This window comes from Meriones unguiculatus, chromosome X (assembly GCF_030254825.1).
Source record: "Meriones unguiculatus strain TT.TT164.6M chromosome X, Bangor_MerUng_6.1, whole genome shotgun sequence".
Classification (NCBI taxonomy): domain Eukaryota; kingdom Metazoa; phylum Chordata; class Mammalia; order Rodentia; family Muridae; genus Meriones; species Meriones unguiculatus.
This window is the reverse complement of record NC_083369.1, coordinates 138,128,142-138,151,613: the sequence shown is the minus strand read 5'-3', so window position 1 is coordinate 138,151,613 and position 23,472 is coordinate 138,128,142. Positions and strand designations below refer to the sequence as shown.

The following is a 23,472-nucleotide window of genomic DNA, read 5'->3' as shown; positions in this document are numbered from 1 at the left end:
ACTTATGGTCAACCTTTGGGCAGAGTGCAGGGAATCTTAGGAAAGAAGTGGGAAACAGTAAGATCTGGAGAGGACAGGAACTCCACAAGGAGAACAACAGAACCAAAAAATCTGAGCACAGGGGTCTTTCCTGAGACTGATACTCCAACCAAGTACCATGCATGGAGATAACCTAGAACCCCTGCACAGATGTAGCCCATGGCAGTTCAGTATCCAAGTGGGTTCCATTGTAATAGGAACAAGGACTGACTCTGACATGAACTGATTGGCCTGCTCTTTGATCACCTCCCCCTGAGGGGGAAGCAACATTATCAGGCCACAGAAGAAGACACTGCAGCCACTCCTGATGAGACCTAATTCACTAGGATCAGAAGGAAGGAAAAGAAGACCTCCCCTATCAGTGGACTTGGGGAGGGGCATGCATGCAGAGGGTGGAGGAAGGGAGGGATTGGGACAGAAGGAGGGAGAGAACTACAGGGGGGACACAAAGTGAATAAAGTGTAATTAATAAAGAATAAATTTTAAAAAAGGAAAAATTAAGAATGTGCATTCATTATTCTTTGTTCCAGATTTGGAATCTAAGTGAGAAACCACAAGATTTGGTTTTTGCAACTAAGCATAGTCAGGAATATATGAGCATGTGCAGCTAAATCATCCATCCTCCCCCACCACATACAAATGAGACAGGTTTTGGGTTGCTGCAGCAAAAAACAAAAACAAAAACAAAAACCTTTTCCTTATGTTTATGGCTCATGGTGTGAGGTAGTTAACAAATCTCATTCTACCAATTTTATATCTAGTCCATCTGCCTCCCACAGCACCTAAGCATACTGTCATTTTTTAGCAAGCTCTTAGACAATGTTTTAATAAGTAGAATTGAACTTAGTGAAGAGCCTTCTCTTATATCTGCAGTCCCATTTTGACTTAAAATTAGATATTTTATCTTATATGGTCTAATCAATCAAAACAAAATATACACCTTCACAGAAAGTGCAACTTTAAAAATATTTTCCCTGAATATTATTGTACATTTGCAAATGATGACAATGTGCCTGTTAATAGAATGGAAAAGGTGGTGCACGAAGAAGGGGGAAATAATACTTCTTTTATATACATGTTACCATCTTCTTGAAGCAACTGCAGGTTGCTTTTAGTTAAGGTAGAACATCAGCCAGCCTTTATCAAGGAAAAAAACTTTAAGTGCAATCAGAAAAAAAAAAAATACTTAGATCATCAAAGATAGATTCAAATGTTCAGGTAAAGAAATTACCATTTAATCCTAAACTCATGTAACATGCTAATAGCCCTCTTTGTTTATAATTATTTCTTCAGCTTGAGAGATGGCTCACCTGTTAAAGACTAGGCTCACAACTACAAATATGAAGTTATTTCTCAAATTTATTAAGTATGATTCTCTGGATTTCACCCCAAACACTAACCTGTAACACGTTTTATCCTCTTATGTCCTTATACTTAGAAATTTTCAGGCAAGCTGGATGTAGTGGTTCATGTTTATAATCCCAGCACTCTGGAGACTACCCTGAGCTACAGAGCCTGGTCTACAGATTTAAGAGCTTATTCCAGAAAAAAAAATTATTCACAGTAAAAGAGCTTTCATAAACATCACTATTTACTAATTTCCTTCTGATGTGTACAAGGACCAAATCATCAGATAAAGGAGCATGTGTTCTAACTTACTGAATGAAAAGAAAGCAGCAGATGTGGTGATTGAAAGCTTCAAGAACAGAAGGACGATTCTTTGGGGAGTAAAATTTGAAATATCTTCAGCTATGAAAAAGAGCTCAGATTCCCCCTAAGAATAGTTTATAAAAGAAAATAAAAGTATTCAAACTCCAATGTGGAGGTACTCAAAGAAGAAGAAATGTTAAAATGAGTCTGCCAGTAAGAACTAGACTTTTAAGTATCAATCAAGTAGAGTCGGGCATATGAAAAGCTTCAAGTGTCTGATCAGAAGGGACCCTTTTGTCTTCTTGACAGTTTCATAAAGTGGCTATTTCTCAGTAATAGAAATTGTTCATTCTTATTTTCTTTCTAGTCACAAAAGCATGTGCGACCTCATATCCATCCCAATTACTCAGTCAAGCACATGAATGGCATAGATATACCTATGTACTTAACAAAAGGATTTCCAGGAGTGCCTTCCTAGTAATACATACATCTGTTTGTTTCTGTTGCTTGTCCATATGCATATATCCCAAAAATACAAGCCTATTAAAATATGTATCAAACAGGGCACAATTTTGCCATTGATTAAAAGAGATGAATTTACATGTGCTTTATTCAATGAAGATAATATTAATAAATGAGTTTGGAAAGTAATATAATCAAATTCATTTTTTTCACTTTACAGGTGAGAATATTAAGGCCTGGGGAATAAAAAGGTAATTTCAAGTTTACTAGCACTATGGAAGAGTAACTGATTTCACCTTTTGAGCCTTCAAGACAAGTAAAGAGCAGAAAAGCCCAGAAAGACAAGAATAAGTAAGTAGATGGGGGGTGGGGTAAACACAAAGAATGAGCATTTCAAAATGAAGAATACACCAGCTTATAGTAAAACGATGCTCCTGGTCATTCTGTAAACCATAGACTCAAAAGTAAAAATAATTTTAGTGATATGGCTCAGTGGGTAAAGTACTTGCCATGCAGACCTTCAAAGAAGTGCTAACTCCAATTCTCTTCAAATTATTCCACAAAATAGAAACAGAAGGAACATTACCAAACTCATCATATGAAGCCACCGTTACCTTGATACCTAAACCACACAAAGACCCAACAAAAAAAGAGAACTTCAGACCTATCTCTCTTATGAACATTGATGCAAAAATACGCAATAAAAAACTTGCAAACTGAATCCAAGAGCACATAAAAGATATCATCCACCATGATCAAGTAGGCTTTATCCCAGACATGCAAGGGTGGTTCAATATATGGAAATCCTTCAATGTAATCCAACATACAAACAAACTGAAGGAGAAAAAAACCACTTGGGAATCTCCTTAGATGCTGAAAAACCATTTGACAAAATCCAACATCCATTCATGTTTAAAGTCTTGGAGAGACCAGGGATATAAGGCACATAATAAAGGAAATAGATAGCAAGCCTATAGACAACATCAAACTCAATGGAGAGAAACTTAAATTAATCTCACTGAAATCAGGGAAAAATATGCCCACTCACTCCATATCTCTTCAACATAGTACTTGAAGTCCTAGCTAGAGCAAGGGGATACAAACCAGAAAGGAAGAATTAAAAGTTTCACTATTTGCAGATGATATGCTAGTATACCTGAGTGACCCCAAAAATTCAACCAGAGAACTCCTTCAGCTGATAAACATCCTCAGCAAAGTGGCTGGATACAAAATTAACTCAAAAAAAAAAAAAAATCAGAAGCCCTCCTGTATACCCAAGAAAAAAATGGCCACGAAAGAAATCAGGGAAACAACACCCTTCACAATAGCCACTAATAACCTAAAGTACCTTGGGGTGACTCTAACCAAGCAGGTGAATGACATGTTTGAAAAAAACTTCAAGTCTCTGAAGAAAGAAATTGAAGACATCAGAAGATGGAAAGATCTCCCATGCTCATGGATCAACATAGTGAAAATGGCCATTCTGCCAAAAGCAATCTACAGGTTCAATGCAATTCCCATCAAAATACCAACACAATTTTTTACAGACCTTTAAAGAATAATTCTCAACTTCATATGGAGAAACAAAAAACCCAGAATTTCCAAAACAACCTGTATAACAACAGATCATTTGGTGGTATCTCCATCCCTGATCTCAAGCTGTACTACAGAGCAACAGTAATAAAAACTGCATGGTATTGGCATAGAAACAGAAAGGTGGATCAATGGAACCAAATAGAAGACCCAGAAATAAACCCAAACACCTATGAATACTTGGTTTTTTACAAAGAAGCCAAAACCGTTTAATGGAAAAAAGACAGCATCTTCAACAAATGGTGCTGGTCCAACTGGATGTCTACATGCAGAAAAATGAAAATAGATCCATATTCATTACCCTGCACAAAACTAAAGTCCAAGTGGATCAAAGACCTCAATATAAAACCAGATACACTAAATCTGTTAGAAGAAAAATTGGGAAATAGCCTAGAACTCATTGGCACAGGAGACAACCTCCTGAACAGAACATCAACAGCACAGGCTCTAAGAGCAACAATCAATAAATGGGACCTCATGAAACTGAAAAGCTTCTGTAAAGCAAACCACACTGTTGTCAGAACAAAACGACAGCCTACAGATTGGGAAAGGATCTTCACCAACCCTCTATCTGACAGAGGGCTGATATCCAGAATATATAAAGAACTAAAGAAGTTAAAAGGCAATAATTCAGGCAATCTAATTAAAAATAGGGTACAGAGCTAAACAGAGAGCTCTCTGTAGAAGAATACAAAATGGCAGAGAAACACCTAAAGAGATGCTCAACATCCTTAGCCATCAGAGAGATGCAAATGAAAACGACCCTGAGATTTCACCTTACACCTATCAGAATGACTAAGATAAAAAACTCAAGTGACAACACATGCTGGAGAGGATGTGGAGAAAGGGGAACCCCCCTCCATTGCTGGTCGGAATGTAAACTTGTACAACCATTTTGGAAATCAATCTGGTGCTTTCTCAGACAATCAGGAATACTGCTTCCTCAAGATCCAGCTATTCCACTCCTAGGCATATATACAAAAGATGCTCAAGTACACAACGAGGACATTTGCTCAGTCATGTTTGTAGCAGCTTTATTTATAATAGCCAGAACCTGGAAACAACCCAGATGTCCATCAACAGAGGAATGGATACAGAAATTTGGTACTTTTACACAATGGAATACTACTCAGCAATTAAAAAAAAAAGAAAATCATGAATTTTGCAGGCAAATGGTGAGATCTAGAAAAGATCATCCTGAGTGAGGTATCACAGGAGCAGAAAGACACACACGGTATATACTCACTTATAAGTGGGTACTAGACCCATAAGATAGGATAAACATACTAAAATCTGTACACCTAAAGAAGATAAACAAGAAAGAGGACCAAGGGTAAGATGATCAGTCCTTACCTAGAAAGACAAATGGGATGGACATTAGAAGTAGGAGAAAACAAGTAACAGGACAGGAGCCTACCGCAGAGGGCCTCTGAAAGACTCTACCTAGCAGTGTTTCAAAGCAGATGCTGAGACTAATAATTAAACCTTCGGCAGAGTGCAGGGAATCATATGAAAGAATGGGGAGTTATTATCACCTAGAGCGGACAGGAGCTCCACAAGGACCAAGTATATCAGGGCACAGGGGTCTTTTCTGAGACTAATTCTCCAACCAAGGACCATGCATGGATATAACCTAGAACCCCTGCTCGGATGTAGCCCATGGTAGCTCAGTATCCAATTGGGTTACCTAGTATGGGGGACAAGGATTATTTCTGATATGAACTCAGTGACTCACTGATTGATCTCCCCCCCCCCCCCCGAGGGAGAAGCAGCCTTGCTAGGCCACAGAGGAGGACACTGCAGCCAGTCCTGAAGATACCTGATAGTCTAGAGTCAGATGGAAGGGGAGGAGGACTTCCCCTATCAGTGGACTTGGAAGAGGGCAGGGAGGAGATAAGGGAGGGAGGGTGGGGTTGGGAGGGAAAGAGGGAGGGAGCTACGGCTGGGATATAAGTGAATAACCTGTGATTAAAATAACTTTTTTTTAAAAAAGTACTTGCCATGTAAGTGTGACAACCTGAGTTCAACCTCTAAAATTCACATGAATATGGAAGAATAGACACACAATTCCTTTGACTTCAAGAAAACTAAGGACCAGTGAGAAGATCCAGTGGATAAAGGTTCTTTTATTTTTAAAGATTTATTTGCTTATTTATTTATACAGTGTTCTGTATGCATGTACAACTACATGCCAGAAGAGGGCGCCAGATCTCACTATAGATGATTGTGAGCCACCCTGTGGTTGCTGGGAACTGAACTCAGGACCTTTGGAAGAGCAGTCAGTGCTCTTAACCTCTGAGCCATCTCTCCAGCCAGATAAAGGTTCTTGACGTCAATCCCGATGACCTGAGTCTGATCCTTAGGACCCAACATGTTAGAAGGAGAGAACTGACACCCTAGTTCCCACAAGTAGACCTCTGACCTCCACACATGTGCCATAGTGTACACACAGAGAAGGGGAAAGAATAAATAAATACATTTAAAAGGTCCACTTCATAAGAGGAAACCCATGCCTGGTAGTTAAAACCCTGGCCCTGGCACCAGGGAGAACACTTTGTTTGGTTAAACTGGCAGACATAATGTCAAAATGGCTTCTTAAAAAAATCTGCATTTATATTCATAGGCAAGTAATATTCTCATCTTTAATCAGAGAAGCCTTTCTTTACAGTGAATAGTCTTTAATATAGAGATGTATAGCTGCTCCGAGAAAAAGTGATGATTTGGCTAGCCCTAAACAGGACATTTATACCACATCCTCTATGGCTCCGAAAACATCACAAAAGAAAGGTCAGGGAATTTAAGGGTCAAGGATAGGGAAAAGGGCTGTAAAATGTCATCTCTTAGGCACAACATAGCCATTGCTATGTGATGAATTCACAGCATCTGAAGTTAACCTAAACTGAGTCTGTACAAGACTTGGCCTTGTCCACAATAAGTCATTGATGGAGAAGGGCTCATAGAGCTCTACTTTAAGCTGACTATTGGCTACTGATGAATCTGGGAAGAGAGTGTAATTGCCTTTGTTTACCCAATGGTGAGCCCACCAAGCTTCAGCGAATAGTTCTAAAGCCATAGTCGCACAGATGCCCTTTGTAATGCTTAATGGGACACAAAACAAAACAAAAGGCACACACTTGGAAAAGGAATTTATAAGAAAGATTTAAGGTTCACAGAAGTAGGATGGAGATGAGAAAGTGTGTGAAGAATGATTAGAACACATTATATACATGTATGAGAATGTCAAAGAACAAACTACATATAAAAAGAATTTTTAATTTTTAAATAAAACAAAACTGCTACTGATGCAAGCATTTAGTCATGTGGCTACCTATTCACAAGTCCCAAATTCAATTTCCATCACCCACCTGGCAGCTCACAACTATCTATAATTCCAGTTCCCAGGAATTGGATGCCCTCTTCTAGCTTCCACTTCCACTTGCACTTATACTGATACACACATACAGAAAAACAAACAATAAACTAAAGCTTTAAATATATATACTCAGTATAGTACTGATATGAAAACAAGCCCAAAGTTCAACAAAAGAGAGTCTAAAAAGGAAACACTTAGAAGTCAGATGATTCTCAACAAAGGTTCCAGTGCAGAGCTATAGAACATAAAGTGCATTTTCTTTGACAAACTGTTCTGGAAAAACTGAACATCCAAATAAAAAGTGATTAACTCAGGTCTTTACCTCATAATTTGTGCAAAATTAAAGCCAAAATTAATTATGGAATCTAAATACAAAAGCTGAAATGATGAAATGTAGAAGAATATGGAGAAAATGTTTAAGACCTTGGGTTAGACAAAGATTTCTTAGATATGATCCATAGAAGAAAAAGACTGAGAAAACTACAACTCACCAAAATTCAAATTTATGGCCAAGTGTAGTAGCACATTCCTACAAGCCTTACTCTTTTTACGTCCATATATTTGTTACAGCTGAGTAATGGAGACAAAGAAAAAGACAACCTGGAAGTTTCTATCACCTAGAACTCTCTTTCCTACTACAAACTTTTAAAATATGATAGTGGTCAAACTAAGCCTTAAACATTTCAAATTGAGTTGGCAACTAATTTGCACCATAACTGTAACCACTAGGATCAACCTTGCCACTCTAGTGAAACCCTTCCTTTATAACTTCTTATATCCTTATAAATGTTCCTTCCCTGATCATCATTTTTTTTTTGACCACGAAACAAACTGGAATCTTTTTGTGTCTACTTCCTTCCTATAATGTGTTCTAGCCCAGGCACTCCAGCCCATGGTACCATTCTCTTACTGAATCAGTGTATTCTTGTGACTTCAATTTCAGTACTAACAGGAATTAGGTGTTGATATAACAGGTCTTGAAGGGTTATAAGTAGGGAAGTAACCTCATGGAGACACTTGAAAAAAAGATGTAGCCCATAGCCCCAGGAAAGCAAACAAGATTAGAAACTACTATATAGTAGCCTCACAGGCAACTAGCAATGAGACACAAACTGCAGATGTCAAGGAACAATGAATAGGATTTGACTCCAAAGTAATATTTGTGTTTTAATATCTACTTCAACAGCCCTGAATTACCCCTGCCTACTAGCAAATTCCCACATTCAGTCTCCTTCTCCCAAGCACATGTCACATGATATTAACTAGGAGAGTTTGGGGTCATATCCATACTCCTCTTGGGATTCTACACAATGCCAAGGCTGCAGTCAGCACTCATTAACTCCTGATAGAAGAGATACAACACTTTTCTAACCACCATAACTAAAGGCTATCTCAATTTTCAAAAAAATAACTAAAAGCTCCTACAAATGACAATGTGTTATGTTTTCCTTCGGTTTATATGCTTTCGAGTAGTCATGAGCTTAATGTTCGACAATAGAAAAATGGTTAAAAGAACCACCATCGTAATTCATAAATGTAAAGTAACAAACTATAATATCTTAATTTCGCGATGAAATTAGGAAATAGTGAGCCTGAGCAGCAGTTTTCTGCAAAGTGCTCATGCAACTTTGTGAAAGCCTGTTGCGTGCACCTGTTCCCAGCTCTGAATTCAGTAACACATTATTACGCTTGAAAGCAGCCGGTGAAGAAGTGTTTGGCAAATGACAGATTTTTAACACTTACCAGTGTATTGACATATGTGGACAACAATGATCAAAGCCTAATAAAAATCATTATTTGAAAGCTTATTGGGGATCTCTGTTACATCACATAGATAAGGCTAATACTATATGAACTCACTAATAAAGCAAACAATTCCAACTAGAAAGGCGTTAACTATCAATAAGCTCCTAATACAGAACAGGAGAAAGAAGATAGCACCACAAGGAAGTAACTTATTGAACAAATCTGAGTCTAATTGAGCCTAGATGTACCTACTCACTCACAGGAAATACAGCAGATGGAAGAATAAGCAACCAGCCAAAAACTTGAAAATTGCAGTAAACCGGCTAAATGATTTTCTTGAAAAAAATGAATAAGTGCATGGATGAATGAATGAATGAATGAATGAATGAATGAATGAACTAGCAACTAGCATGGGAGACAAATGATTGAGGAAGAAACCTACCTATAGTCATCTGTTTGAATCTTGATTTGAACAAGTCACTCCAAAAATACATATTTGGGAGAAATCAGGAGACTGGCTGAATATCAAATGTTATTTAGGAACTATTGCTAATTTTATTAAGTAGAAGGGTACTAGCAGAAAACCACAGGGAGGGGAAGAAGGACGTGAGACGGTAGTAAGGGGAGAATACAAGCAAAGCACAGTGATTTGCGTGTATGAGAATATGTATATAACTAAAATTAATTTGTATATAAATAAACTTTTAAAGAGTTCAACAACCAACAAAAATAAATAAACAGAAAAGCTTTATCTGATACACACAGGTACAGACACACACACAAAGTCTTACAGGGATTATGTAATATTTAAGATTTACTGCAAAATAATGAATGGAAATGGGTCACTAAATTTGAAAATTTCCATAGTACCATTATTAAATAAAGTAGTCACTGTACAGAATATATGCATAAAAGAAAGACAAATATCAGTATGAACATGGATGTATCTCTAGGAAATTACATAGTATGAAAAAGTAATGAAAAAAAAAAACATGTATAATGTTGTGTCAAGTATTTTGAAGAAATAAAACCTGAAGTTGATTTTATAAGGACATATAAACATTCACAACTGTTAGAAGGAGACACTGCCTGGAGTGAGGTGACACATGGGACTTGGTGGAACTGACATCAAACAATGGGCTCTTCAAAAACCTGGGCCCTTCGGCCCTGCAGAGACTGAGACCCCAACCAAGGAACATGCATGGAGAGGACCTAAAACCCCTGCTCAGATGTAGCCCATAGACTCAGTTTCCAAGTAGGTTCCCTAGAAAGGGGAACAGGGGTTATCTCTGATATAAACTCAGTGGCAAGCTCTCTGATCACCTCCCCCTGGGGGGATGCAGCTTTGCCAAGCCACAGAGGAAGACAAGGCAGACAGTCCTGATGAGACCTGATAGACTAGGGTCAGATGGAAGGGGAGGAGGTCATGCTCTATCAGTGGACTGGGGGAGGGGCATAGGGGGAGAAGAGGGAGGGAGAGAGGTATTGGGAGGAGACAAGGGAGTGGGCTATAGCTGCAATACAAAGTGAATAAACTGTAATAAAGGATAATAAAATTAAAATTTAAAAAGAAATCTTCTCATGTTTAAATTGTATATACAAGAAGGTATTTTTCTACTGGTAGAATGAGTTTTATATACTTTTTCAAAAGGACAGTTGCTCTAATTATTCTTCCATCATTCCCCAGAGCTTATGTCTCATTCCTCCCCTACATGGCCTCTAAAAAGTGTTTTCAAGCCAGGAATCTCTTTATGAATAAAATCAGAAAGTAGACAAAAGGAATGCACCCCGCCCAACAGCCATACTGGTTTTACCCTTATCTTGGCAAGAACTGTTAAGTCCCCAGGCTTTTACCTTCCATAGGCTAAAACCACAACATTTTGTTAGTAGAGAAAGTTGCACAGAATTTGTTGGAGAATAAAAACAACTTCTAAATAAAGACGGTCGGGAGCCAGAAAAGGCAAAAAAAAGCCTTGACCCACACTTTAAAAAGACTGCCTTTCCTAAAGGTCAAAAACCCAACTGACAACACACGCTGGAGAGGATGTGGAGAAAGGGACACCCTCCTCCATTGCTGCTGGGAATGTAAACTTGTACAACCACTTTGGAAATCAATCTGATGCTTTCTCAAACAACTAGGAATAGTGCTTCCTCAAAATCCAGCCATACCACTCCTAGGCATATATCCAAAAGAGGCTCAAGTACACAATAAGGACATTTGCTCAACCATGTGTGTAGCAGCTTTATTTGTAATAGCCAGAAGCTGGAAACAACCCAGGTGCCCCTCAACTGAAGAATGGATGCAGAAATTGTGGTACATCTACACAATGGAATATTACTCAGCAATGAAAAATAAGGAAATCATGAAATTTACAGGCAAATGGTGGGAACGGGAAAAGATCATCCTCAGTGAGGCATCTCAGAAGCAGAAAGATACACTGAGTATCTACTCACTTATGAGTGGATATTATAACTATAATATAGGATAAACATACTAAAATCTGTACAGCGAAAGAAGCTAAGCAAGAAGGAGGACCCTGGGTAAGATGATCAATCCCCACTCGGAGAGGCAAACTGGACAGACATAGGAAGAAGGAGAAAACAGGGAAAAGAAGAGGAGCCTACCACAGAGGGCCTCTGAAAGACTCTACCCAGCAAGGTATTAAAGCATATGTTGAGACTTATAGCCAAACTTTGGACAGAGTGCAGGGAAACTTAAGAAAGAAAGGGGAGACAGAAAGACATGGAGAGGGCAGGAGCTCCACAAGGAGAACAACAGAACCAAGAAATCTGGGTCCAGGGTTCTTTTCTGAGACTGATACTCCAAACAAGGGCCATTCATGGAGATAACCTAGAACCCTGCACAGATGTAGCCCATGGCAGCTCAGTCTCCAAGTAGGTTCCCTAGTAATGAAAACAGGGACTGTCTCTGACATGAACTCAGTGGCTGGTTCTTTGATTACCTCATACTGAGGGGGGAGCAGCCTTACCAGGCCACAGAGGAAGACAATGCAACCAGTCCTGATATGACCTAATATGTTATGGTCAGGGAAGGGGAGGAGGACCTCCTCTACCTGTGGACTTGGGGAGGGTCATGGGAGGAGATGAAGGATTGGCAGGGTATGAGGGAAAGGGCTGTAGCTAGGATACAAAGTGAATACACTGTAATCAATAAAAAAATAAATTAATAGAAAAGACTTCCTTTCATCTAGATGGTCATGCTGAGTCCCGGCACACTCAGGATTTGAAACAACCTGGAATAGTCTCATACCTCTAAACAGTTTTATCTAGATCAATATGCAAACATACTTCTCATTGTTTACATGAACTTGTAGACTTCTAATCTCATGCCAAAGGAATATTATGCTGCAGCCAATACTTTTATAATCTCTCAAGTACTGAACACCTCAAAAAGACATATTAATGGTTTGTCAATATAAATTCCGGTTGTGTTACTGCTAAGAGCAGACCCTCTCAAATAAGCAAGAGTGGGTCTAAAGGCAAACATTCAGATCTAGAACTAAAAGGAAGCCTTTAGCCCCACTGTTCCCAACCTGTGTGCCATGACCCCTTTGGCAAGCATCTATCTCCAAAAATATTTACAACTCAAACAGTAACAAAATTACAAGTATGAAGTACCAACAAAAATAATTTATATCATACAGCTGGGACACAGAGTTAACAAAATGTAACTAATAAGAAAAATAAAATAAATAATTTATGTCTGTGGATCATAGCATGAGGAACTGTATTCAAGAGTCACAGCATTAGGAAGGTTGAACCCAGTGTCTTAACTCTTAGACTAAAAAAGAACATGAGCAGTCTGAGTCTGAATGAAGAGTTCTCATCCTGCTGGTTGAAAAAGCCAAGTGAGATGAATGAGTAAAAGTAACAACATCTTGAGGTCTCCTGCTCTGTCCCACTTCCACAAGAGAAAGCGCATCAGACACTCCTATGCAAAATTTGATTGAGCAGACGAATTGGGAAAGGCAAATGGAAGAGAAAGAAAAAAAAAACACCGCAACTTTTACGGTTGCAAAATGGGGGTCCTAGCATATAGTCCAAAATGAGGGTCCTAGCATATAGTCCAAAATGAGGGTCCTAGCATATAGTCCAAACCCTAGCTTTAACTGCAACTGGCTGAACAACCTTGGACAAACGAACTAGCACTTGTTTTTGTATCAGCAACATGCAGAGGAAACAATAACACTACTTTGCAGTGTTATTGTGAATATTAGAGAAAATACACACAAAATTCTTTAAATACGTCCTCTGTACAAAGTGAGACTCCAACTCTCGTCACCCCATAGCTAGTATGCCTGGTGATAGGCAGTAGTGAAGTGAAAAACCCGCAGGTATAAATACGGAGGCCTGAATTAAGAGAGAGTCTCCACTTCATAGATAAAGCATAGAGAAATGCTCCTAGATCAGTTATTTCATACCCAAGAGAAAAATTTAAACTGAACTATGATATTCAATAATCATCCCATTGGTGTCTTCCGAACAGACTAAAAGGGATTTCATCCTTAATTTGTGAATAGTTGAAAGATTATTAGCTACGCTGTTAGGAGCCCTATAATGAGCATGTGCCCCTTCCTCATTATGTAAACTTCATAATAACACATGTACAGACAAAAATTCTATGAGGTTACAAAGTTCATGGTAACTAAACTAAAGCCAACGGTGTTTATAAATTATCTTATCAGCTGAAGGCTTTGAAAATAAATTTTCCATTAAAAACAAGGAAATCATGAAATTTGCAGGCAAATGGTAGGAACTAGAAAAGATCATCTTGAGTGAGGTAACCCAGAAGCAGAAAGACACAAATGGTATATACTCACTCATAAGTGGTTATTAGACAAATTGGATAAACATAATAAAATCTATACTCCTAAAGAAGCTAAACAAGGAGAACGCCCAGGAAGATGCTCAATCCTCATTCAAAAAGGCAAATATGATAGACATCGAAAGCAGGAGAAGACAGGGAACAGGACAGAATCCTTTCACAAATGGCCTCTGAAAGACTCTACTAATTGAGGTATTGAATCAGAGGCTGAGACTCATAGTCAAACTTTGGGCATAGTGCATGGAATCTTCTAAAAGAAGGGGGAGATAGAAAGATCTGGAGGCTACAGGAGCTTCACAAGGAGAACAACAGGGCCAAAAACAAAAAACAAACAAACAAACAAAAAAGCTGTGCCCTGAGTGCCTTGCAGAGAATGAAACCCCAACCGAAACAATGCATGGAGACGAACTAAAACCCCTACTCTGATGTAGTCCATGGCAGCTCAGTGTCCAAGTGGGTTTCCTAGTAAGGGGAACAGGGGCTGTCTCTGACATGAACTCAGTGGCTGGCTCTTTGACCACTTTCCCCTGGTGCACCTTTGTTAGGCCACAGAGGAAGATAATACAGCCATTCCTGATGAGACCTGATAGGTTAGGGTCAGATAGAAGGGGAGGAAGACCTCCCCTATCAGTGGACTAGTGCATAGGGGGACAAGAGGGAGGGAGGGAGAGGTTGGAAGGAGACAAGGGAGTGGGCCACAGCCATCATACAAAGTAAATAAATTATAATAAATAATAAACTAAAATGTTTTAAAAATCTATTTAGAAGAGAATAAAAAAGAACAAAGTTCCTGGGAATAAATTTAACAAGCATAAGTTCTGTATGTTTATAAATGATGAAACACTACTAAAAGCAGTTTAAAGACATATATGAACAAAAAGTCATTCTGTGTTTGGGGAGTACAAGACAATATTATTAAGAGAGTAATACTAATCAAACTTAATCTATATATTGGTACAATCCCTACAGAAACACTAGTCAGATTTTTTTGACAAGCTAATCCTAAATTTTATATGGAAATGTTAGAGCATCCAAATAATGTGAAAAAATACTTTAAAAAGAATAAAGTAAATGCTCTTGTAGTTCCCAATAAGAAAACATACAACAGCTATGAATTTAAGGGTGAGTAGGAAGGGATGAATGCAATGGTTTGGAGGCAGGAATGGAAAAGGAAATGTTGTAATAAAACTACAATCTCAAAAATGTTTTGAAGAACTAGAGAGATGGCTCCGCAGTTAAGAGCTCTGGCTGCTCTGCCAAAGGACCTGGGTTCAATCCCCAACACCAACACAGTTCTCAGAACTGTCCATAACTCTTGTTCCATGGGATACAGTGCCCCCTTTTGGCCTCATGTGGCCAAACACACATGCAGGCAAAAAAAAAAAAAACATACATAAAAATAATTTGAAAAAAATAACTACAAATACACAATAACCAAGACACTGTGATGTTGAAATAAAGATAGACATAAAGGTCAATGGAATTCAGGTGGGACTCTAGAATAAACACGTACTTGTATGGTTAATTAATTGACTTTCTATAAAAGTGTCAAAAATTAATAGTCTTCAGCAAATGATTCAGAAAACTGAATAAATACATGCAAAAAAATAAAACTGGACTTCCATCTCATATGCAAAAATGAACTTGAAATGGATTGAGGACATAAATTTTAAAACCAAACATATGAAACTTTCTGAAGGGTAAATTTTCATAACCTCGAGCTAGACAATGATCTTTTAGATAGATAGAATACCAAAAGCAGGTTTGATTCAAAGTATACTATCAAAAATGCAAAAAGAAGCGCATAGAATAAGAGGAAAATTTGTATATGAAAGACCAAAAACTTGTATCTAGAATATGTTTTTAAAAAACTTAAAAATCAAGAACAAAAGACAAAACACCCAAATTTAAAATGGGGAATGGATTTTCGTGGCTATTTTTTACAACATGACATATAGGCGACTCAAAGCCATTAGGAAGCTACAATAAAAAAGCTTTAACAAATATTTTAAGGGTGTAAGTGGACTGGAATCTTTATGCATTACTTGTGAAGTGCTAAACTGGTAGAGCTGCTTTGGAAAGCAGTTCAATAAATTCTCAAAATAGTCAGTATAGTGTTGTCATATAAACCAGAAATTCTACTCCTGTGTATATACCCAAGACAAGCAAAAGCATGTTTCCATGAAAACTTGGACATAAATGATCACAGAACTATTCAGAATAGTCAAGAAGTAGAAACAACTCAAATGCCCATCAATAGATAAACAATAAAAACATATGTGATCTATCCATTGTAATACAAAAGAAATGAAGTAGTGACTCACGCTACACAATGTATGAATATAAAAAACTTTACGTTAAATAAAAAGTCTCAAAAAACCACATTTTATATTAATAGAGAATGTTCAGAATACCTATATCCATAGAAATTTTAAGTAGGTTGGTAGTTACCAGGGACTGGAGGGAGGAAAGGATGGAATAGGAAATGGCAGGTAATAGATAAAGATTTCTTTTGGGATATTGAAATTAGAGTGTGGATGATTATATTATACTATAAATACACAAGGGCCACTGAACTGTATACTTTGTTAAAGGTAAATTTCACTTCAACTTACAAAAATAAAAATGTTCAGACTGGATTATATATCATGAGTCTCAAATACTGCATGTGGGGCAAGAATTCTCTAATCCTACCAAAACTTTAAATTCTACTAAATTTCAAAGGGAAACAACTAGTTCTTCTAGGAATGAAGCATGAGGTGATTTACAAGGCAGAGCTGACCAGCTTCATACTTCAGAGAACTTGAGAAGGAGTCTGATCTTGAAAGAAATTCTTACCCGTCAATGAGTTTCCTATTTCTCAAGTCACAGAGAAAAACAACCATGCGTATAGAGTCCAAGACAAACTTTCCCCAGTTCACCACTGAGTAAACAACACTTTGCCTCCCACATGAAGCCAGAGCCCTAGAATGACGTTTTACTGCAGCAAAAATCTCACTGAAGTACCCACGCTCCTATACTGAAGAGGAACAGAAAAGCAAGCTGAAAGCAGGCCGCGATTACAGAACTTCATTTTTGTGGGAGTATTGCCATTATCCTGCTGAAAGAAAAGCCATGTTGATTGTTTCTGATTTTGCGTCTCTGGGAGTAAAATCCTGACACCTTGACATGAACCATTCAGAGACTGGTTGGCTTGGCTCTGCAAACTACTTTATTGCATGCAGCTTTGGAGTGGCTTTCTCCTGCCTAATGTACAACTCCAAGAGAAGACACTGGAGAATGGAGCTGGATCTGTAAGGATTCACACAATGGAAAGACTGAGGTTTATACTGAATCATGGTCATTAATCGATCCTACCAGATGGAGTTTGACATTTTTAACCTGGAGACTTGGTCATGTCTAAATTGGGGGGAGGGGGAGTTTGTACAGTAATACAATGTAGAGCCTTTCAAAAAGAAAAAAAAAAAAAAAAAAAAAGAAAGTAATCTGAAGACCTAAAAGAATGCTCTAGAATGCTTCTTTCATTTCAGCTGGATTCCAGGAGATGGTAGCAGATGGTTAGAAAGATGGTTAGCAGATGGCAACTTTGAAATGGATGAATTTAGCCAGGAAAAATAGCTCTGGATTCTCGTGTAGCACTGTTACTCCTTATAGCATAATAGATAATATATGCATATGAGACAACATTTCAAAGAATGAATGAACAGTAGGACTGTCTCTCATTCTTGTCCACTATCGTATTGTTCCTTTCCCTAGAGGCAACCATCACTTACCAGTTGTCCTGAGTCAGACATAATCTCAGTACTTGGAAAGTGGAAGCAGGCAAACCTTGGGTTACCTGTTTCGAGACCCTATCTCAAAAATAAATAAAAGTATTCTTCCTGAAAATTTTCTGTTCACTTTACATCCTTGTTGTACCTCCATCCCTCTACCCCTCCCAGTCCCCTCTCCCTCCCTTTCACCCTCCCCTTCCCCTTTCTTCTCAGAAAAGGGAGCTTCCTTTCCTATCCACCCTAGCTCATCAAGTTCAATCAGAATTGAGCATGTCTTCCTCCCCTACAGCCTGGCAAAGCAGTCCTGCCAGTGGAAAGTGATCAAAAGCTGGCAGGTGAGGCCATTTCAGATGCAGTCCTCACTTCCCTTACTAGGGAACCCACATAAAGCCCAAGATGCCCATCTGCTACATCTTTGTAGGGGGCCTAGGTCCAGTTCGTGCATGGTCTTTGGTTGATGCTTCAGTCCCAGCAAGCCCCTCTGGGCCCTGATTAGTTGGCTCTTTTGGTCTTCTTGTAGAACTCCTGTTACCTCCAGGTCCTTTTCTCTTTCCTCCCAGTTTTCCACACAACTCCCTACTCATCATCCAATGTTTGGCTATGAGTCTTGGCATGATTTGAGGTGCTGCTGGGTAGAGTCTCTCATAGGACAACTCTGTCAGGTTCCTGTATTCAAGCTTAGCAATCTATTTTTCATAGTGTCAGGGGCTGGCACTCTCCAGTAGGGTGGGCCTTTGGTTGGGCTAGGCATTGGTTGGGCTTTCCTTCAATCTCTCCTTTATCTCCTCTATCTTTATACCTGCACATCTTGTAGGCAAGGCAAATTTGGGGTGGAAGTGTTTGGGGGTGGGTTGGTGTTGCCCTCCCTCTGTTAAGAGACTTATCTAGTTAGAGGGTGTTCTCTTCAGTCTTTATGGCCTTTGCTACTAGGAGTCTCTGCTTCACTCCCCCTCATACCCTTCCAGGAGCCTACTCTGGCTGAGGTCTCCAGCTTGTCACAGAGATTACACCCACCCTCAGTTTCTCTTTTGTCTATAGGCCTTCTGTCCTCTCAACCTTATTCTCCTCAGATCTGATCTCTACCCTTTTAACTCTCTGCACCTTCTTTCCTACCCTGTTTCTTCTCTTCAGCCACTACCTCTGTCTATTCTATCTCCCCTTCCTAGTGAGATTTATGCATCCTCCCTTGGATCCTCTATGTTACTTATCTTCTCAGGGTCTGTGCCTCATAGTATGCTTATCCTGTACTGTATGGCTAAAATCCACTTATAAGCGAGTACACACCATGTGTGTGTTTCTGAGTCTGGGTTACTCACTCAAGAGGATATTTTCTAGTTCCTTCCATTTGCCTACAAATTTCATGATTTCCTTGTTTTTAATAGCTGAGTAGTATTCCATTGTGTAAATGTACCACAGTTTCTTTATCCATTCTTCAGTTAAGGGACATCTAGGTTGTTTCCAGATTCTGGCTATTACAAATAAAGCTGCTAAGAACATAGCTGAGCAAGTGTCATTGTTGTATGGCAGAGTGGTTTTTTTTTGGGGGGAGGGGGTATGCCTAGAAGAGGTATAGCTGGGTATTGAGGTAAAGCTATTTCCAGTTTTCTGAGAAAGCACCAGATAGATTTCCAAAGTGGTTATACAAGTTTCCATTCCCACCAGCAGTGGAGGAGGGTTCCCCTTTCTCCACACCCTCACCAGCATGTGCTGTCACTTGAGCTTTTCATCTTAGCCGTTCTGATAGGTGTAAGATGAAATCTCAGAGTTGTTTTGATTTGCATTTCCCTGATGACTAAGGAAGTTGAGCATTTCTTTAAGTGTTTCTCAGCCATTTGAGATTCCTCTGTAAAAAATTCTCTGTATAGTTCTGTGCCCCATTTTTAATTGGATTATTTTGTTTATTGGTGTTCGATTTCTTGAGTTCATTATATATTTTGGATATTAGGTTCTTCTTAGAATTTTCTATACATTTGCAAGCACAAATACTCAGCAATGTGCTTTTGTTGCTTAATTTTCTCAGATGTTTTCTAAGACATAATTTTTTGCAGAGCTTCATTTTATGGTATGGATGCATCATAATTATAATTATGTGATTAATTTTATTATCAATATTTTAAAGAAAGGGAAGTAACTTATTTTCTTTCCTGTTGCTCTGATAAAAAAAAAAAAGAAAGAAAAAGAAAAAAAAAAAAACACGACAAAAGCAACTTAAGGGAGAAAGGGCTTATCTTAGCTCACAGCTCCAGGTTAGAGTCCATTATAACAGAGTATAACAGAGAGGTCACAACAGCAGGAAATTAAAGCAACTGGCCACACCTCCAGTCAAGGAGCAAAAAGCTACAAATACCTACCTCTGCTCAATCTTCCTCTCCACTCACATAACCTAGGATTCCAATTAGGGAATGGTGCCTCCATAGTAGGGAAGATCTTCCTACCTCATGCTCACAAGCCAACCTAATCTAGCCAATCCCTCACTGAGACTCTCTTCCAAGGTAATTCCAGATTTTGTCTAGCTGGCACATGACACTAACCTTCACTGGTGGGAAAGTGGTTCCTCACGGGAACCATTAACCATGAAAGTATTTTGTTCAGCCATTACAATGGTTTTAATAAGTGGCTTTTAATGGATGTTGCCATAGAAGATGTGGTAGAAAAAAGCTATCAATCAATATCCACCCTCCTCTTTTAAAGTAAAAGGGTACCAACTAGAAAACAGATGCCCTGATCAACAGCTATATATATATATATATATATCCATGGGACCTGGTTTTTTTCCCTTGGTCAGAGTGGTGCTAGTGGAAGTCCCTAGTCCAAATATTTAAAAGAGAAGCTATAACTCCTCACACAATCTCTGTGCTTCTGTCAGGATTCTAAGAAACAGGAATAAAGCTTTGTACCATCCCCATGGAAACCGTGTGCTGTGAACTTTAAGCTTGGCTTTGGAAGAAGAGGTCAGAGTCAAAAGTGAAAGGAGGGGAAGTTCCATCCAGAAGAAGAGGAAAAAAAAACATTTTATGGGAAAAAAAATATCATTGCAATGAGAATAGTCAGTTCAATTATAAAAAGGATTCGCTTCAGTGTGTGATTTTTCTTATAGAAAAATCTTATAGACTATCTCCAGGTTTTGTAGATCTGTATCACACCTGACTCCCCTGCGACTGTCTCTGACATGAACTCAGTGGCTGGCTCTTTGATCACCTCCCCCTGAGGGGGGAGCATCCTGACCAGGCCACAGAGAAAGACAATGCAGCCAGTCCTGATAAGACCTGATATGCTAGGGTCAGATGGAAGGGGAGGAGGACCTCCCCTATCAGTGGACTGGGGAAGGGGCATAGGAGGAGATGAGGGAGAGGGCCACAGCTGGGATACAAAGTGAATAAACTGTAATTAATATAAAAAATAAAAATTAATTGAAATTTTAATTAATAAATTTAATTAAGTAACACTGCCTCATAGATAGATAGATAGATAGATAGATAGATAGATAGATAGATAGATAGATAAGAAATAAAGAAATGGTCTCACTGTATAACCCTGGCTGGCCTTGAACTCACTTTATAGACAAGTCTGGTCTTGATCTCACCAGAGAGCCACCTGCCTCTGACTCCCAAGAGCTAGGATCAAAGTAGTTAGTATGCCACCACACATGGTTTCTTTTTAAATTTCTTTTAGATTGACTTGCTTTATTTTATATGTATGGGCATTTTGCCTGATTGTACATATGTACACCAAATGCATGCCTTGTACCCATGGAGCAGTTACATGGTTATGTGGATACTTGGTACTGGACAGAGCAGCCAGTGTTCTTTGCTGCTGTGCCATTTCTCCAGCCACTCCATCTATTTTTTTTCCACATTATCATTACACTTTAAGCTTCTGTCTCTTAGCACCTAAGTAGCACACACTTCTTTCTACCACCATGGGGATCCCATTTTTAAAAGAAGGCTTTGTTTTAGACTTGTTTTTCAAATCAAATTGATATCTTGCTCCATCTCAAACCATCTTCCCCCTCTGTCCCATACCTTTACTTTTTTTTAATACATAAAGCAGCCCAAATAGACTTTGTGTTAAAGGACAAAATTAGCAGAAGAGACTGGAGGGATAAGGACCTAGCAGAGCAACAAATCACATTAGCCGCCCATGGCCACACTGAGATTCTCATGTGCCTTAGAGAAGAGAAGCACAGAAGTTCTTAGGCAAAGTTGGAAAAATATAGTAAGTGGTATCTGTGATTGGTGAATGGAAGCTGGGTGAACCTTGTGAGCAGATGAGTCATGAAAGAATAAATAATAGCCAATTATAATGTAAAAAGATGTTTGACCTTACAAGGAATCAGGAAAGTTTTTGCACATGTCTAAAAGGATGAAGACTGATGCGTGATATTAATGGTGTAAGGGAACACTCTCAGATAGGTTTTCTGCAGAAGTCTAGCAACATCTACCTTCACTTTTATACACATCTAGAGCCTTCGATCTCAAAACTCCTAAATTTAGGATTTAACACAAGAAAATAATTAGATGCAAAAACAACAGCATAGATTTGAAATTACTGATAACTTTGGCCTTGTTTGCCACCTAAGAGCACAGTGGAATTACAGGGGAGGGAGAAAAAAAAAAAAGGTTTGCATCTGTTGGGGAAATACATAATCAACAACACTACCTCCATATCACAGGTCCATTAAAACAAAGTATACAGTTCTTCACTGTGAAAGAGAAAAAAAGGCTAATTGGAAGGGACAGGCCACAGTCCTACAGACTACAGCGAGCGTAGTCTGATCTTGTTTACCTAAAGTGATGTCAAAAGACAAGTGCAATATGAAAGGTCACATAACTTCTCTTAGGCAGACTACTCTGGTATATTTAGTCTCTACTTTTAGGCATTTCTGCTTCACATTTTTATTATTTTCTGGAAATACAAACCATAATAAAACTATATATAATTTAGAAAACCTCTTGTACTTTTTTGTAACAATAAAAAAAATTAAGTAGATGCAATGTGTGGTGGTTTGAATGAGCTGTCCCTCATAGTCTCGGGTATTTGGATACTTAGTCCTCAGTTGGTGGCTCTGTTTGGCCAGGCTTAAGAAGTGTGGCCTTCCTCACGCTATGACTCTCTTCAGACAGAAAAGGGATCTTGGAACTACAGCCACCATTGTTACTACCATCTCATTGACGGCTGTTGGAGCTACCACCAGGGCATTAGCCATGAGTCATACTGGGCAGACTGCTCAGACCCTGAATAATCATTTAGCCAATGTAGCTCATGCCTTAGTTGTACATAAAGGAATTAATGCTCAACTAAAAGGAAGCTTGATGGTGTTCAATCAGAGGATTGACCTCGTGCAGGAGCAAATTGATACCCTATGGCAAATCGCTCAACCTGGCTGTCAATGAAAGTATGCTGGACTTTGTGTCACTAGCATACAACATGAGAATTTTTCCTGTGCTGCAAATCTGTCTAAACAATTGTCGAGCTATATTTTAGGTAATTGGACTGGAGAATTCGATACTACGATGGAGCAGCTGAGAGTGGCCATTGTCACAGTAAATTCTACCAGAGTGGACGCAGGACTAGCCACAGGATTATCAACATGGATTGCTGCAGCCATGAATCATCTGAAGGAATGGGCGGGCATGGGAGTGTTAGCAGGCCTCCTGGTGTTGGTCTCCTTGGTTTGCCTGTGGTATATATGCAAGATTAGAGTCTCACAACAGTGTAATGCAGCCATGATCATTCAGGCCTTTACAGCCATTGAAGCAGGACATTCTCCCCAAGCATGGTTGGATACCATAAAAAGCTAAAATGATACGCTCAGGATGCGAGGCTAAGCACTGCACTCAGGGTCAGCCGCTTTGGACCCAGAGAAGAGCATGTCTGATTGCATGCGGGTTGATGCCCCAGGTCCCGACTCTGAGAAAAAGGTATCAGACGGGTCTGATGCTCTTTGGGTGGATGACACCTAAATGAACATCTGTACAAAGTCCCAATTT

At 38.9% G+C, this 23,472-nt stretch overlaps 1 protein-coding gene and 1 non-coding gene across 9 annotated transcripts in view; one reads left to right on the top strand and one right to left on the bottom strand.

Annotated features, from left to right (window-relative positions):
• The window catches only part of Reps2 (RALBP1 associated Eps domain containing 2), a 262,097-nt gene that overhangs the window by 81,237 nt on the left and 157,388 nt on the right, over positions 1-23,472 (bottom strand). The window lies entirely within an intron of this gene.
• Positions 16,755-16,887, top strand: LOC132650208 (small nucleolar RNA SNORA69). Its single transcript, XR_009588591.1, has one exon. It is a non-coding gene; the product is annotated as a small nucleolar RNA SNORA69 (small nucleolar RNA).